The sequence below is a fragment of the Pseudorca crassidens genome, chromosome 18, assembly GCF_039906515.1.
Source record: "Pseudorca crassidens isolate mPseCra1 chromosome 18, mPseCra1.hap1, whole genome shotgun sequence".
Taxonomy (NCBI): domain Eukaryota; kingdom Metazoa; phylum Chordata; class Mammalia; order Artiodactyla; family Delphinidae; genus Pseudorca; species Pseudorca crassidens.
Window position 1 is genome coordinate 7,982,022 of NC_090313.1, and position 14,253 is coordinate 7,996,274.

General features: G+C 37.9%; 1 long non-coding RNA gene across 1 annotated transcript in view; it reads right to left on the bottom strand.

The window, feature by feature from the left end:
• Positions 1-1,599: 1,599 nt before the first annotated feature.
• LOC137211123 (uncharacterized) overlaps positions 1,600-14,253 on the bottom strand; it is a 409,508-nt gene continuing 396,854 nt past the window's right edge. Inside the window, exon 7 of the long non-coding RNA XR_010936916.1 lies at positions 1,600-1,712. This is a non-coding gene — a long non-coding RNA (uncharacterized lncRNA). The remainder of the gene's footprint in view (positions 1,713-14,253) is intronic.

Consider the following 14,253-nt stretch of genomic DNA (forward strand, 5'->3'; position numbering starts at 1 on the left):
CCATCTAGCAAATATTTATACACCATGTCCTCTGCCACTGTATTAGGTGATGGGAACCCATTAGGTGATAGTCAGATTTCCTTCTCAAGGAGCCCAGGGTCAGTAAACAGTGAATTTTGATACAGAGTGATAGATTTTTTGGTGGATTTATACACAGGTGCTATAGGAGCCCACTGCAGGGGACAGCCAATGGGGTTCTGGAGAGTCTCTATGAGGAGGTACTATAAATAAATAGTTTTAAAACACACTTGAGGACTTCCCTGGTGGTCCAGTGGATAAAACTCCACACTTCCAATGCAGAGGGTGTGGGTTCAATCCCTGGTCAGGTGACTAAGATCCCACATGCCTCGCAGCCAAAAAAAATAATACAATTAAAAATTAAAAAAAAAATACTTGTGTTTGGTGTGTTTCTTGCTTTACTAAATCATGACTGTTAATCCATGCTGGGAGAGGACTTCTAGTTTGATTAAATTCATGTTCTGAAAGCGAGACTTTCCAACTTATATTTGTTCGACATATGATTTTTCAACTTTATAGATGGTGAGAAAGCAAAACGCATTCAGTAGAAACCATAGTTCAAATTACGAATTTTGATCTTTTCCTGAGCTAGTGATATGTGGTCTGATGATGGTCTCTCGTGATGCTGGGCAGTGGCAGTGATCTGGAGGGTAGATAGCCAATACACTTACAACCCTTCTTTCTGTGCGTAGACAACCACTACGTTTTTCACTTGCAGAGCATATTCAATAAATTATTTGAGATATTCAAACTTTATTATAAAATAGGCTTTGTGCTAGATGATTTTGCCCAACTGTAAGCTAATATAAATGTTCTGAGCATGTGTAAGGTAGGAGAGGCTAAGCCATATTTGTTCAGTAAGTAAGGGATATTAAATACATTTTTGACTGAACGGTATTCTCAACTTACAATTGGCTTATTGGAGTGTAACCTCATCGTAAGTCAATGAAGAGCTGCAATTAAAAATCAATAAAAATCTACTCACTGAAGTTTTTTTTTTTCCCCCTTATATACCATTATTCTAGAATATTCATCATCATGAACCACTCCCATCTATCCATTCCCTGCTCTGGTAAAGCTAACATGATAAGCAATGGGGTACAAAATGTTGTGTCACTCCTGCATGAGACTTGGAAATTACTTGAGATGCTCTACAGTGTACTAAACAATAAAAGCAATACCATATATAATAGCAATGTTATTAAATAAAAAATAGACAGTAGAAATAATGAGATGCAGGAATTCCATGTTGCTTGTGTGGAGTTGCTTGAGTGTTCACAAAAGGAGACAGAATTTAAATAATACTAGTATTATAAGAATTAAACAAAGGAAAGGAGAATGTAGAGATATTTCTGGGATTTGGGAAATGGAGTTAAATATACAATTTTCATAGAGTTGTTTGTTTTGGATAGAAAGAGTTGCAGAGCAGAGTGAAGTAGAAGACAGGAGAAGACTGCAGACAGCCTGACATAATGAACCATGTGTTTGGACTTCATTTTAGATATCCATAGTATTCAGATTTCTACTTTTCCCTATGGTAATTGGGTGTTGTGAAATTGTATAGTACCTCTAAAAACCATACCTGGAAACCCATCAGGGCTACGTTTTGGAAGCAGCAATAAGGTGATCAGAATCCCATAACTTCTTAACTCGTCTTTTATCTCAGAGCTCCAAGAAGGACAATTTGAACATCTCTGCTTATAGAGACAGAACAAACATCAAAGGGTTAGGGTATGTCTCTGTGTGTTTGATGAGATTTGGGGTGACATTCAAAGAGGGATCAAAAATAATATTATAGATATAGGATTAAGAATGTATTGGACAAAGAGAGATAGGTATAAGGATTCCAATTAGATATTCACAAAAATCCATTAAAATATCCTGAGGGTGCTAAAAATGGGAAATTGAGAAAAAAGTCATAAATTCTCAATATTTCCTTAGCTTTGACAGTGGTGTTAAATGAAATATAAGATCAAGATTTGAAATTGAGATCCATTAACATAATTTTGTGAGAGGAAATAGTGAGTTACTTCAGATAATCTAGTATTTAGATATAAATATTTCATCCAATCAGTTCCCTAAATCTTAAAAAAAATGGTGAAGGTAGAGCTCCATTCTAGGAAACGACATATGCTATAGAAAGAATAAGACAGCAAGGAAGTTTGCATCAAGCCATAAAATACCTAAAAATTTTTATGATTAATGTTGCAATGGTGTAAACTAAATGAATGGAAGAAAATGTTTGGAGAAAAATCATAACAATCAACATTCTCTAGACTACAAAATTAAAACTGCATTTTCAAGAGGAAGATAATTGTGTGAGTGCTTTGACACTTTTTCCATATCTGTGCTAAATAGCTTTTATCTTGAACATTTCCTAAACATGAAAATTTTTGAGAGAACACAAAATAGATGTAGGAGTAGAGTAGACACATTTTTAGTAAAATAATTGAAATTATTACTTTATATATAATTTAATATGTATGAAATCTTATAATTTATGGTAATATATGTGATAATAATTATAACAAATTATTCCTTCCTTTGAATTCCTATCTAAAATATAAAATGTTAAGCATAGAGTTCTTTTTCAATAAGTACTATTGAATTCCAGGATTGTTAGGCTACACGAAACACAAGATTTAGGACTCTGCCTGCTTATATTTAAGGCAAAGATACACCCTTTAAGTAAATAGTTATTATCAACAACAAACCAAAATTAAATTGTAAAATATTTTTTAAAACTGGATTTTCCATAAAGGAAATATATTAGTGATAAACGCTGCAAAATAAAGAACAAAGATGAACTAAAATGCACAATTCACAAAGGAAGTAGTGAACCAGTTCCATAACATTTGAACTGTTCAGCCTGATAAAAAATATAAAAATAGGTCACATTATGGAAAGAGGAGAATATTTTGAAGAGACAATGATTTTAGAATTCTTCACTAAAAACATTTTTTAAATTCTTTTACAATTTACGATGCTTATTGAGAGGAAAGCATTTTAGTATGACTACTTGGAGAGCTTAAATGTGATCAAGATAATTGGAAAAGGGTTTAATTTTGCCCAAAGCAAACAAGAAGATGAAAGACAATTGAACAATTGCTTTGGTGGAGGAACCAGAGGACCTACTGTTGTGTTGGAATTGGATTGAACTCCTAGAATTTTGTCAGGATAAAGGATACATTATGCTCCCCCGAAGAAAGGAACTGGCATGGGATCACCTTAGGTCCTATTAATAGGGTCATTTGAAGCAGGAAGGAAACCTAACAGGAAGGAGCTGCATTTTCAGGCTCATTCTGGCTGTGGTGTGGGAAGTGGACTGTGGCAGAAAGCCTGGAAGCAGCCAGACCAGCAAGAGCTCTACAGGGATTGATGAGGTGACTGGTCCAACTGGGTAGTGCTATACGTGTTAAGAAGCGGTCAGACTGTGCATATCTAAAGAAGGGTGTTCAGTTGTTGGGAACTGAGCAAAAGAGAGGGGTCCAACATGAAACCACAGGGACTTCCCTGGTGGTCCAGTGGTTAGGACTCCAAGCTCCCAATGCAAGGGGCACGGGTTCATCCCTGGTCGGGGAACTAAGATCTCCCCATGCTGCAAGGCGTGGCCAAAAAAAAAAAAAAAAAGATGAAACCACAGGTTCTGGGTTGATGAATGGAGCAATCACTTATTAAGAAGAAAACTGTGGGACAAGCAGGTTTGAGGAGAAAAAATCAGAGTGCTTTTCTTGATTTACTATGCTTGTTATATTTATTACACGTCCAAGAGCAATCATGGGGCGTGCATTTTGTTCTATTCAGTTTTCTCCTCAATTAACGGCAAGATCACTTGGATTAATAAACATAGATGTTAGTTTTATGAATAAATGAAGTCAGTTGCTGCAAAAGAATTATTGATTCTGTGAGTGGATGAAAAAGAGCTTTAAAAAGTTTAGGATTATATAAATGTGCCATAGTGTGTTATTTATTAGTTAGCTCTAGACTAAGGCACCTGCATGCCTTCTGTGGTTCCCACTGCTTGTGTGTTCTTTAAAGCTTAACATAGAGCATTTAAGTAATGCACAATTACATTCTTTCCCAGACTCCATAAAACTCAGTTCCCATGTGGAAGACACACTGAGAGGTAATTGGTGACATAGAAACAAGGGATGATGGTAATTACTGCGGCTCAACAGGAACTCAAACCTACAAGCCACATGACTCAGGTGGTTGACATTAAAAGCCCTCAGTAACATGCCCATTTCCTGCCACTCGGACATGCACTGACTCCTTCCTATTCCAAGTCCCCCAAGAAGAGGATGCTGAGATAGAACTAAATGAACAAGGCTTTTATTAGGGAAAGTGCACGAGAGAAAGTAGAGAGGGAGGGGCTGGTAGAGCACAGTGTGACCCTGAAGGAAGGAGAGACGGGGAAGGCAGGTTATATGCAGCGTAAAGAAGTTTCAGCAAGGCCCTCATGAAGTGCTTGAGCCAAGGTCCGCTGTCAGAGTTGTCCCGTTTCCCAGAAATGTGTTCACCTTAGTATACCTCCAGCACCACTCCATCTTTGAGTGACAGCAGACACAAGAGTTGGGGCCTCAGTACAAATGCAGTGATGGATTTCAATGCTTAATCACTGGGGCCCTTGGCCAATGATCTGCTGAAGTTCTAGAGGAAAGCATTACACAAAGATAGACTTGTATTGAGCATATGTGAGAGGTATTATCTGTAGGTCAAGTGGATGGTCGTTGGAAGGATGCTGACGAGGAGAAGGTAGTCCCCACCATCATATTAGAGTTAATTGTCAAGCATTAGTATTAGCAAAGTAAGAATTTCAAAGAAACCTACTTTCAAGTCTGTTTGGACTGCCATAACAAAATATCATAAACCGGGTGGGTTAGGAACAACAAAAGTTTATTTCTCACAGTTATAGCGACTGAGGGTTCCAACATTAAGGCACTGCCAGATTTGGTGTCTTGTGAGAGCCTACTTCCTCATTCAAGGCTGACTTTTCTCTGGAAGGGAATAAGGAAGTTTTCTCCAGCCTGCTTTATAAGGGTACTAATTCCATTCATAACGGCTCCACCCTTAGGACCTAATCACCTCCCCAAAGCCCGACCACCTAATACCGTCCCCTTGGAGGTTAGGATTTCTGCATATGAATTTTGAGGGGACACAAGCATTCAATCTATAGCACTTATTCACGTGGATTATTGTGAATATATCCATGCATTTCCCCCATGACACTCAGAAACCCAGGCCAATTGGTAATCATTTGGTTCAAGGATAAAACAATAATAATAACAACAATAAGAGTAATAATATAGAGACAATATTAGGTTTTTACACTGCCAGCTATACGCCTTAGGAAATAACATATTCAACTTATTTATGGGATGAGTGTTGTATTATCATAAATATTGTACAAAGGAAGCAGCTGAGGTACAGAGAGGTTACATAACTTCTCTGAGGTCACATAGCTAATAAATTGGAAAAGCTAGTTTCCAAAACAGGCACCCCAACTCAGAACACCGGACTCTTAACCACTAAGGTATCTTGGTTTTCTTTGGGGTTTTAGACCACTCAGAAATCGTTCACAGAAATGATTTACTTACTGTGCCCTTAATATGACTACTCATAGCATTTTGACTACAGCAAATAAAATGAATTATTTTTTTTCAACTTCAAAATCTAGAGTTTTGTAGCAAAGTATTCTCAAAATATTCAACATCATACCTCTTAGAGAAATAAAAATCAAATATTGCAGTAAATGTAGTAGAGCCCAGGTGAGATGAAGCTTTCTTGGGGATTGCTTAATATAAAATTGGATTGGCGCATCATTCAGGCATAGCTTTGAAAATGGTTTGTCGATAATAATACAATTCACGGACTATGGTGAGTGTTAATTTCAAAGGTTTAAAAAAATGTGAATCCTTCTTTGTCAATCTGTTAACAAAATGACCATAAAAACATTATACTCAAAGAACTTCTTACATCCTGCCTGGTTAATTATAATGTTTTTTATGTTGAGCATATCAATTACCTTTCTTTTTTTTTTTTTTTTTTTTGACGGTACGCGGGCCTCTCACTGTTGTGGTCTCTCCCGTTGCGGAGCACAGGCTCCGGACGCGCAGGCTCAGCGGCCATCGCTCACGGGCCCAGCCGCTCCGCGGCATGTGGGATCTTCCCAGACTGGGGCATGAACCCGCGTCCCCTGCATCGGCAGGCGGATTCTCAACCACTGCGCCACCAGGGAAGCCCATATCAATCACCATTGATCTTTGCTCTGAAAGCATTACAAAGTCTTAGGAAGTCCATGAAAGGGTGTAAAGTATGGGTCCCCTGAAGTGCAATATATAACAGTTAATTAAGTAGCTTCTATGTTAACAGAAAAAAAATAGCTAGAAATATGACCACTTCAACTCTCCCTAAGAAAAGTAATCACCCAGTCACTGGTAATATTGGAAAGGATGAGAAATTAGAAATTCATAAAATCTGTATTTGCATGAATCTGTTAGTAAAAAAATTCTTCCAAATATAGTGGGGTTTTTTTTTGTTGTTAATTAAGTGACATTCATCTATCTAAGGACTTGAATCCAAATTGTTACTATCAATCAGAGTCATGAAAATAAACCAACTTTCAGGGCTCAAACTATGTACAGGTGGGGAAGTAGGTGATTTTATAGGGACTTGCCAAGGGCAGACCACAGTGAGCAAAATGCTGTCTACACGTGCTGGTATTTCAGCCCCCAGGAGTCATTTTTGTCTTTAGTGCAATTGCTTAAGAAGAAATAATAAATTCATCTATGAATATTATGTGAATTTATTTTATTAGAGGTTTTTAAGACTTAAAGGTACTAAGAAAAAAAAGACATCCCAGCCAGGTAAGCTAAGATGCAGGAGAAGGGGCGAAAACTTGCACAAAAAGTGGGGTGGGGGATGGAGGTGGGTGGGCAATATGAAGAAGGTAGGACCACACTGGGATAAAAGTGATCAGATGTGGTGATCAGGGGCCATTCCCACACATTTCCTTACAAAAACTCTGGCGCAGTTGTCTGATTTAACTGAAAAGATAAAAACAAATAAGCAGTATAGCAAAGGCATCATTCTGCTGCCTGCGGTGTAAACTCCCCTAGAATATAAGGCTCATGAGGAAAGCAACCATCTCTGTCCTGTCCGCTGTGATATCCTCTGCTCCAGGTCATAGAATGAAATGAATAGGTATTCAATGAGCTTTGGTGACTGACTGAAATGACTGCTGCCAATGACTACTCTTTCCTTGTTGCTCTAAGACGAAAAGGTCACAGGGACAAAGGTGCCTTAAAAGAAGCATCCTCATTCTACGACAATACTCTGTGTCAGGGTTAAATAATTGGTAGAACATCATTTACAGTATCCATGTGACTCCATTTTTCGCTTAATGTATCTTAAATCATATAAAGTCTATCTACTGTCTAGATGATGTTTAGATATACTATGTTCTCTAATAGTCTGTTACAGAAACAAAAAGCACTTCTTGAGGTTTCTACTTTTCAAAACCATGAAGATCTGTGTTTCATTAGGAATTTTCAGGTTATCAAACAAGTATAGTGAATCCATTTTTTTTTCAACAGCACCATCGGAATGATTTTTTCTTCCAGATCATCCTGATTGTAATGTATCATTTTTAAGGGACCTCAGTTTGGCCAACCCATCTCTTTCTCTTGGCCCTGAATGGACAGAGAAAACCCTAGACAAGCTTTTGAATAAGCAGAGGACCTTTGCTTCAAGAACGTTTAATTTTGGTCTTAAAGTTGCCTTACAACGTTCTAGGCGGCCTGCTGAGTTACCTCATTGAATCCTCAGGTTTCCCACTAATATTTAACTTAGAAGACCAAGGATCTCCACTAGTAGCTGGTGTCCAGTAAACATGACTAATAGAACCAGGACAGAGACCTCTACTTCCTCCTATCAAAACACAGTAGAGAACTAAAAGTAATTCAACTCATATCTCATGACAAACTTTTTGACATTCCCTTTCCTATCTACTTGAGTATTTCTCATGTTACAAGCACTACAAAGCCTTTTCTTTGCCAATCTGCCTGAAATTCTATACTCAGTCCAAAGTCACCCTCTCTCTCCTTTATTTCTCTCTTTCTCATCCCACTTATGCATCTCCAGATTCTCCATATATTAACTAATTTAATACTGACAACAATGCTATTAGAGAGTTATGATTATTGTTAACAATGTGATCATTGAAATTGTGGAGATATAAAAACCAAAACTCAGAAGCCAAGAAACTAGCCCAAATATGCAACTGGTAGAGGCAAATTTTGAACCTCACAGTCTGACCTTAGAAAGTACCCCCACTACCCCATTCTCCTTTGCCTACTATTGGGGACACCCTCTGTTTCTCTTGCCCGCTATGACATCCCGTTTATATACACAGAAGAGACTCAGTGCAAATTTGTTGAATGAAGGCAGACGTACACAGTCCTTGTTTCTGTAGGATGAAAAGAGTCACAGGAATGGAAATCTTCTTTTAAAAATAAAAGATAATTCTCAGCTTCTGACAAAACTCCATGTCAATGTTAAATAATTGCAGGAAAATTAATAGAGTCAAGATAAGGAGGAAAGGAAGGAGATGCATTCTGCTGATTCTGGAAGTATAATCCATAAATGTCTACCTCTAGCAGTACCAAAGGAAACATATTGTTACGAGTTGAATTCCCTCCTCCACCCCAAACATATCTTGAAGTCCTCACCCCTAGTGTCTCTGAATGCTACATTATTACGAAACAGGGTCTTTACAAAGATAATCAAGTTAAAGTGAAGTCATTAGTGTGGACCCTAATCCAATATGACTAGTGTCCTTTTAAAGGGGAAATGTGTACACAAAACAAGCACGAACAGAGAGAAGACGACGACGTGACCACACGGGGAGAATGCCATCTACAAACTCAGGAACACCTGAGGCTCTCAGAAGCTAGGAGAGAGGCATGCAACAAATATTTCCTCACAACTTTCTAAAGTCAGCCCTTCTGACACCTTGATTTTAGACTAGCATCCAGAGCCGTGAGACAATACATTCCATTATTTAAGCAACCTGGTTTGCGTGCTTTGTTGTAACAGCCCTAGGAAACTAATGTCCATATCATTTGGAACATAATGCTAATCCTTTCGTCCTAGTTTCAAAAGGCTGAATTAATTAAGTCAGAAAGAGAAAAACAAATACCGTATGCTAACACATATATATGGAATCTAAAAAAAAAAAAAATGTTTCTGAAGAACTTAGGGACAGGACAGGAATAAAGACACAGATGTAGAGAATGGACTTGAGGACACGGGGAGGGGGAAGGGTAAGCTGGGACGAAGTGAGAGAGTGGCATGGAAATATATACACCACCAAATGTAAAATAGATAGCTAGTCGGAAGCAGCCGCATAGCACAGGGAGATCATCTCGGTGCTTTGTGACCACCTAGAGGGGTGGGATAGGGAGGGTGGGAGGGAAATGCAAGAGGGAGGAGATATGGGGATATATGTATAGGTATAGCTGATTCACTTCGTTATACAGCAGAAACTAACACACCATTGTAAAGCAATTATACTCCAATAAAGATGTTTAAAAAAAATAAAAGGCTGAATAATCATTCTTTCACTCACAGGCTAAGTGAGTCTCAAAGCCTCAACCAGTATGTGCTGAATTGAATGACTTCTTTAAGTAATAAGGCCAGAAAAAATGAAAGAAAGAAATTTGTATCTGTTGGCACTTTTATTCGTCCTTGTTTGCTTATATTATCACCACTCCCTTATTATACAAGAGCCTTGAAAGGAATTCACCTTGTGTTTACCCAACAAAACACAAGTAGTTGCATGGTTCATTCAAATGGACACTTTTCGAGTAAGGAATGAGAATTTGTTTGGATAGTTTGTTCTTCTAAGTGAGCGCTTAAGAAATGGGAAAAAAATATATGATCATGTAGCCTTGTGAAGACTCAACTGATTTGATAAAACTTTTAATGAATAAAGTCTGAACTCACATTACGAAGCCTTCTTTAAAATAAATTGTTTGTTCCATTTTAAAATACAAGTAACAATACCAAAAATAAATAAGGCAAACTCAGCAAAGTGGCTATTTGAAGAATATTTCCCCACCGATACATGTAAAATTTTGCTTCATAAATCGTATTACTAGCTGTAGGTTCTTGGAAAAAAGTAGCTGGAAAACGCTTTGATAAAAACAAGCTTCCAACATGGACAGCAACGTGCTGTACAACAAAACAACCATGTTTCAAAAGCAGATGATAATTATCCTTTTTCTCACATGCCCAGCAATAGTATTGCTGAAGTGCTAGGACTTTTAAGTGGGAACCAAATTAATCTTTATTAATCCTTGTCCCTCTGATTGCATAATGTCTGAATTTGAATGTCTGATGTGTGACACTCTCTTTCCTTTTCCTACGGCAATCAGAAGTGTGAAAATAAACCTTACGCTTTAAAAGAAACGTCAAGTTTGAAAAAAAAATAGATATAATCATCTGAACTGAAAAAAGGGGATAAAAAAGACTTTACAGGAGAAAAAATATACACTATGTCAGAGTTCCAGACGTGTTCTTTTATGTTAATATATTCACTGCTATATGTCAGGGTTGTGAAAATAAGCGGCAACACGAGGAGGCAGGTGGCCAAATGCATATAGAGAAATTTTAAAAATTTGTTCATTTGCATTTTTTGAGAATCTCTCTTTAGAACTTAATTAATACCTTTAAAATTACTTCCTAGAATGATCTGTGTATGGGCCCAATTGAAATTGCCACTAGGTGCTAATTAATGAGTAAGGTCAAATCCCATAATAAATAAATAAATGCAAACACAAACACCTCCCAATGAGGCGTAGTGCCTGCCATTCTAAGTGTTTTTCTTTGCTCATCTGCCTTAGGGCCCCAACACACCGACATCTAGTGAATTTTACAGTGTCAAATTAAGCCAAACACCGCAGTGTTTAGTTATGCTTCCCTAAGGTTTGATTCTACTCTGACCTCTGGATCCCAGAACTTACAGACTGACGTCTTAGCACACACCCAGGTCTGGCTGGCTTGCCATGTCTCATTCTGACCTGGCTCCCAAGCATTAGTTATTACACAACCTATTCTGACATCCTAACATCTTCTCTAAGATTACAGATCTCTTTATTTCTTCCTGATGTCTCATTACTTTCTGATCTATTCATTCATCTTTATACAAAAAATCATCAGTCTGTACATTGTTTTAAAGGTTAGAAATTGTATATGTAACGTGAATAAGAACATGATGTCATATTATTTGTCTAAATTCCCTAAAGCAACATTAACATTAAAAACCAGATAGAGGTATTAGTAGCCTGGCGTAGTCCTGACGAGGTTACCACACGGTTCTGGGAGACGAGCTGAACGGGAAGCTGTCTCGGTAGAGGGTAAAACTGCAATGAGCAGAAAATGTGGGCAGCAGGGGTGCCGGCAGGTTCAGCACCACCAGAAACTGCTGCTTTGGACTTTGGGCAGTGCCTTCATTGGGCACCAGTGGTCAGTGGGTGGTCAGCAGTGAGATGGGGGTAACTGCCTGACATAGGGATGACTCTCTCACTCCTCAGCCCAGAAGTGGGCACTTCAATTCGAGATTTTAGAGGAGGCATATTCATCCTAATTACAAAGGGGTAGGTGACCGAGGGTCTGGCTAAGCTGCATCTTTTGGGTATACCTGCAGGGATGATCTATAATACGGCACAGGTGTGTTCTGCTTTTGTAAACCCCACATTTCTGAATTCAGAAACACATCTAGCTCCCGGCACTCTGGCCACTGAACTGTGGCCCTCCATCCCACTACCGATACTTCCTTTCTATCCTCCACCCTGTATCTTTCCTTCCCTTCGGGACACAATGCTTCCAACTATACATGACTGGGTACCTCTCATTTCTCTTCCTTTACCCTTCTCTTATCGTGCTTTCATCTTTATCAAACTAGCTGGATTGAAATCAACCCAAACGACAATGTCATCAGTGTCATTGTTTTGTATACTCATTTTTTGTACCTTTGCCGTGACGTCATGCGCTTCTCCATGCTTAGGTCCCAGGCCTCTGAACTTCTTACTCTGCGGATGTCACCCTGGGTGATCTGCTCTAATCAAGACTTCAAACTCTGCCTGGCAGCTTGCTGATTTACAGCTCTGTGTTGGAAGGAACCCCTGACACACATGTATACACACTCATTTCCTAACACCTCCACGTGGATATCACAGAGGTACCTGAGATTCAGCATATACAAAAATCAAGCTCATGATCTGGACCCCCAAACTGGTACTCATCTTGTATATCACTTTTGAAGGAAGCTTACCATCATCTCTGCAGCTCCACAAGCTATAACTATCGCTGAGTACTTTCTCTCTGTCACCTCCTACACTTTACATGTCACCAGTTTGACTTTACCCCCTCAAAATTGTTTACAACCGTATCCTTCTCTAGGTTTACACAGCTACCACCTAGTTAGTAAAACTAATGCTCACTGAGAACTTGGGAGGTGCCAGGCTCTGTGATAATTGTTTATGAATTGTGTCATATAATCCTCGCAGCAACCTTATCAAGTGTACCCCTACCATCTCCACTGTACCCATGAGGGAAGCGGGAGTTGGCGATGTTATGTGCCGGGACTCTCACAAAGCTAAGTAAAGACAACTTTTATAAGCCTAGAGTGTACGACTCCTTCCGGCACTTCTCGGAGTTATTAAGCTTCACTTCTTACCTGTAGAGCTGATTTAATTCCTAATCAGTCCTCCTCTAACACTCAGCTTATTCCTTTCAAAATATTCTCTACCGTTCCTCTATTCAGACCTTATAAGATTTCCTCTGGCTCGCAGGTGAAAGCAGAGTTCTGATCAGAAACCTACACATCTCTGTGTGACTTGGTTTGACCCCTTGCCCAACCCTACAGAAGGCTGACCCACTGTTTCCCTCCTTCCGCTTCTCTCTGCTACTTCTGAGCATCAGTACATCGGCTTCTCTCTTCTTGACATTAATGTGGGTTTCTGGAATGTTGTTCTCCTGCAAGCATAATTATCTGATTAACCTTTGAATTCCACATACCTCTGTAAAATACAGAGGGGCAAGAACTCATATCTAGATATTTTTCACCATGCCTACACATAGTACTTAATAAATATTTGTCAGGGAAACATATTTTCTTTTGACAACCATATAATTCTACTTATATGAGGGTACTATAAAATAATGCATACCATTTAAAAAATGTGGGGAAAAAAATTTTTTTTAATTAAAAATGTGGGGAATTGGAATAGATTCAAAGGGTTAAATAGAAGAAAGAAAGGAAAAGAAAGAAAAAGAGAAAAATCATCCATTGATCTTCATCCAGAAACAACCATATTTTATTTATATTTTTCCCACTATTTTGCCATTGACAGTTACATATCATATTATTTATACATTTTCTGACTCTGCTTTATTTAACACTTTATTTTAAAAGTTTCTCATAGTACTAACAGCTTTAATGCTCATAATTGTAATGTATGTACTAATCCATTGGGCTTAAATGCTGTAATTTACCAAACATTCATCACATAATTAGCTATTTAGATTACTTCCAAGTCTTGGCAGTATAAATGATGATCTAATAAACATCTCGGCACATAAAGTTTTTCCCCCTATTATATTTTCTTAGAAGAGTTACCTGATAGGACAATTGGTTAAAGAAAGATTCATGACTCTTTCAACATTGTGTGTGCCTATTGCCAAGTTATTTCTGAAATGATTTACCAGTGACTAGGAAAGCCATATTCATTTTTTTTTTAGCCATATTCATTTACTTGCAAGAATTAGTTGTCCTCCATTCCATTTTTGCTAAATTGTTAGATACCAAAATACTATAATTATTAATGTGTGTTTCTTTAAATTTATCGATGAATGCTTTATTACGATAAATTCTTATCTATATGACCTCACTTCTATTTTTGTATTTATCAGTATATGCGTGTGTGTCTATGTATAGATACATTAGTCTATATATTTCTCTAATATCTATTTATCCCATAATTATTTAGATATAAATTTAGATACATATATATGTATATCTCCATATGATGGATAACTTTTTAGATATAGATTTAGATATAGACACAGATAGCAATATGGACATCAATACAGATCTATTCTATGTGTCAGGAAGTGAACTGGACTCTGAAAACACAGGAGTGGAAGAAAGAGCTTTCTGGAAATAATGGAAGA